Raw genomic sequence first — 4,862 nt, 5'->3', positions numbered from 1 at the left:
TTTATGGCTGACATAAATCATCATGGAAGTCAGAACTAAGGTTTGCAAAAGTATTGATTTCTTCAAAACTCCCAGCAGCTCCACTGCAGACACGGCACAAGAGCCCAGCGTGCAGGTTCAACAAGGTTTGAATCTAAATGTTTTCTTTCCAACAACAGTTTTCTCTCCTAGAACGTGACTTTTCAGCCACGTCCGTAACCTCCTCACTCCTCTGCTCCCGGCCGCTTACTGTTACAGACAACAGATGATTAGATTAACACGTACCACCTGTGAAATCGAATCACCTGCCGGCTGTGTCTCGCCGTCAGCACCTGCCCGATATGGTGCTCGTCCTCAGTACCAGAATAGAATACAATGGACTTTATTGTCATTATATATGCATATAACAAGATTAAGGACTCCAACTTAAGGTGCGGTAGTGGGAACAGATATGGGGTAAAAATAAATGACACAACAGGTAATAAAGAAAAAACTAACAATTGAAACAGACTACTATCCAATAAAAATAATAAGCAATCCTGTACAATATACAAAACACTATAGAAATACAAAATACTGTACAATATACAGAACAAGACAAAAGTACCGGAGTAATAAATAACAATCAGTGTCGGACGTATTGCACTCGAAGGGTAATATTGCACAGTAGGGTATTAGGGAAGGATATAATTATTATTATAAGTTAGAGTTCAAGATGGTGACAGCTCTGGGAAAGAAGCTGTCTCTGAGCCTGTTTGTTCTGGCTCTGATGCACCTGTAGCGCCTGCCCGATGGTAGCAGGTCGAACAGGCGGAAGCCAGGGTGTGTGCTGTCCTTGGTGATGCTTTTTGCTCTGTTGAGGCAGCGGGAGTTGTGTAAATCCTTCAGGGAGGGGAGGGGCCAGCCGATGATTTTTTTTGTGCAGACTTTATGACCCTCTGAATCGCCTGTTTGTCTGCTTCAGTGCAGCTGGCGTGCCGCGCTGTTATGCAGTACGTCAGCAGGCTCTCAACAGCCGAGCGATTGAAGGTCACCATCAGCTGCCTCTCTAGTCTGTTTTTCCTCAGCGCCCTCAGGAAGTGGACAGCGGCGGTGACTCTTCCTCCTGCAAGCAGCGCTGACTACACCTCCCCCCACAATTGGTAACACTTTAGTATGGGGAACACATTCACCATTAATTAGTTTCTTATTAACATGCATATTAGTAACATATAGGCTCATTATTAAGTACTTATTAATGCCTTATTATGCATGGCCTTATTATACAACCAGTAAACCATTAACTAAGAGTCTTCCCTCAATAACCTCAGAATTATTGCTTATTAGTAACCCTAACACTAACCCTTATATGTTCCCCTAGTGTCCAAATAACTCTAAATTAAGTCTTTGTTACTTTAATAAGCAACTAATTAATGGTGAATATGTTCCCCCATACTAAAGTGTTACCAAAACATGTTTTTGACAGTATGGATACTGCACAACACTTTTTCTTTGGCTTTGTGATTGCATTAAAAAACATGTTTCCATCGACGGTAGTACTTCGACATACAGGAATACTCGCACAGTACATCCGGAAATATTCACACTTTTTTAAATTCAGTTTTGTCCTCAAAATTCCACACACAATACCCCACGATGACAGTGTGAAAATGTTTGTTTAGACATATCTGCAAATGTACTAAAATAAAAAGTAAGGAATGACACGTACGTAAATATTGACCGCCTTTATTGACGCTCAAAAGTGAGCTCAGGTGCATCGTGTTCACCTGATCATCCTTGGGAAGGAATGGTCTGTAGACCTCCGAGACAGGATTGTCTCCTGGCTCAAATCTGGGGAAGAGTACGGAAAAATATCTGCTGTCTTGAGCACAGTTGCCGCCATCATTCGTAAATGGAAGTACAAACCCTGTTTCCATATGAGTTGAACAGTTTAAGAAAAACCTTTCTCTACCAGCTATTGCAAGGAATTTAGGGATTTCACCATCTACGGTCCGTAATATCATCAAAGGGTTCAGAGAATCTGGAGAAATCACTGCACGTAAGCAGCTAAGCCCGTGACCTTCGATCCCTCAGGCTGTACTGCATCAACAAGCGACATCAGTGTGTAAAGGATATCACCACATGGGCTCGGGAACACTTCAGAAACCCACTGTCAGTAACTACAGTTGGTCGGCACATCTGTAAGTGCAAGTTAAAACTCTCCTATGCAAGGCGAACACCGTTTATCAACAACACCCAGAAACGCCGTCGGCTTCGCTGGGCCTGAGCTCATCTAAGATGGACTGATGCAAAGTGGAAAAGTGTTCTGTGGTCTGACGAGTCCACATTTCAAATTGTTTTTGGAAACTGTGGACGTCGTGTCCTCCGGACCAAAGAGGAAAAGAATCATCCAGATTGTTATAGGCGCAAAGTTGAAAAGCCAGCGTCTGTGATGGTATGGGGGTGTATTAGTGCCCAAGACATGGGTAACTTACACATCTGTGAAGGCGCCATTAATGCTGAAAGGTACATACAGGTTTTGGAGCAACATATGTTGCCATCTAAGCAACGTTACCATGGACGCCCCTGCTTATTTCAGCAAGACAATGCCAAGCCACGTGTTACATCAATGTGGCTTCATAGTAAAAGAGTGCGGGTACTAGACTGGCCTGCCTGTAGTCCAGACCTGTCTCCCATTGAAAATGTGTGGCGCATTATGAAGCCTAAAATACCACAACGGAGACCCCCGGACTGTTGAACAACTTAAGCTGTACATCAAGCAAGAATGGGGAAGAATTCCACCTGAGAAGCTTAAAAAACGTGTCTCCTCAGTTCCCAAACGTTTACTGAGTGTCGTTAAAAGGAAAGGCCATGTAACACAGTGGTGAACATGCCCTTTCCCAACTACTTTGGCACGTGTTGCAGCCATGAAATTCTCAGTTAATTTGCAAAAAAAATAAAGTTTATGAGTTTGAACATCAAATATCTTGTCTTTGTAGTGCAGTTACATCTAACACAATTTCCCAACTCATATGGAAACAGGGATTGTAGTTTGGAACCAACAGGACTCTTCCTGGAGCTCAGCGATCGGGGGAAAAGGACCCTAGTCAGGGAGGAGTCCAAGAACCCGAGGGTCTCTCTGTCAGTATTTTGTAATACAATCATAATATTGTCAATATTTACCTCTTCCAGCAGATTAAAGAGGACTTTGAAATCCTTTTAGTTTGTTATGATCGGTTCTTCGCGTCTCATTAGGTCCAACGACGAGTAAAGTTAACGAAGAAGCAGCGAGTCATGGTGCTTAAAAGAAGTCTTTGTTCCTCGTGAACACGTCTTCCACAATCAGTGTTGATGATTTTGGTGGCGTCATACCTGGGATGAGACACACCGGCGCAGCTTCAGGTGAGCAAACCTTGAGGTTTAGGTGAGTTCAGGTGAGTCCTCCCACACTCTAAAGGTGTCTAATGATGACCGGTGACCAGAACTGAAGGTGAATAATTATTCTACAACAAGGACTAAGTGCTAGGGTTGTCCCAATATTGTTTTACCGGCCCAAAAATGTATTTTGATACTTTTAAAAATAAAGGCAGCCACAAAACATGTTATTATTGCCTTTAACATAAAACATTTTGAAACATGATACATAATTTTGTTATTGCAATGAAAGAAGAATGTTGTCATGCAATAAAATGTAGAACATACTAGACAACTTGTCTTTTAGCTGTTATTTTTTTACAATATTTTTAAATATTGTAAAAATGTAGTACAGTATTGTTTGTTTTGATATACTCACTGCTGTTCTTTTTTCAATGTACAATATTGTTAAATGTTGTTATTTATGATCCTATTTCATAACACAGTATTATTTGTTTTGATATACTTGTAGATTATACATCACTACTGTTGTTTTTACAATGTGCCTCCATGGAAATGCCCCTCCTCTACCTCAAAGTACTACTCACCCCCAAGTCCTCCACACGACACCTCCGCTCCGGACAGGCTAACCTCCTCCAAGCTACGAACAATGGGAGACCGGACTTTCGGCTCCGCCGCTCCCAGTCTGTGGAACGCTCTCCCTGACCACCTGAGGGCACCACAGACTGTGGATGCTTTTAAAAAAGGCTTAAAAACTCTTCTTTTTAAAAAAGGTTTTTTTTTTTTAAAGATATATGCCTACTACTTTTAGCTATTTGGCTGTTGTAGTTTTTATTTTAATTTTTTTATTATCTTTTTATTTTTTTTAATACACTGTAGCACTTTGAGGTTGTTTACTCAATGTAAAGTGCTTTTTACAAAAAAAATATATTATTATTATTATTATGTACATTATCGTTAAATATTGTTATTTATGATCCTATTTCACAGCACAGTATTGTTTGTTTTGATATACTGGTAGATTATACAGCACTGCTCTTCTTTTTTCTATGTACAATATCGTTAAATATTGTTATTTATGATTATATTTTATAGCACAGTATTGTTTGTTTTGATATACTGGTAGATTATACAGCACTGCTCTTCTTTTTACAATGTACAAAATTGTTAAATATCATTTCATAGCACAGTATTGTTTTGATATACTGGTAGATTATACATCACTGCTGTTCTTTTTACAATGTACAGTAATTGTTTTTGACATGTTTTAATAAGTATTGACGATTGCGTCAGTGAAATAGTGCTGAGACATAAAAGATAAAATATATATAATATACATATCATATATATACTAAAATCAGGTCGATGTTTTAAAAGTCTGCTGATGGAAAATGTGGACAATCGAAGGAAGCGCTTTTATTGTCTCACCTCAAGCTGCTGGCTACTTCCTGTCTCTTCTCTGACGCCACATCCGGCGCTGTCCAAGATTGTCCGCGCTTGACTGCGTTTGCGACACTCGCCACCAGGAG

This window comes from Nerophis lumbriciformis, linkage group LG29 (assembly GCF_033978685.3).
Source record: "Nerophis lumbriciformis linkage group LG29, RoL_Nlum_v2.1, whole genome shotgun sequence".
In the NCBI taxonomy this organism is placed as follows: Eukaryota; Metazoa; Chordata; class Actinopteri; order Syngnathiformes; family Syngnathidae; genus Nerophis; species Nerophis lumbriciformis.
The sequence above is the reverse complement of the archived record's forward strand: the minus strand, read 5'-3'. Positions refer to the sequence as shown.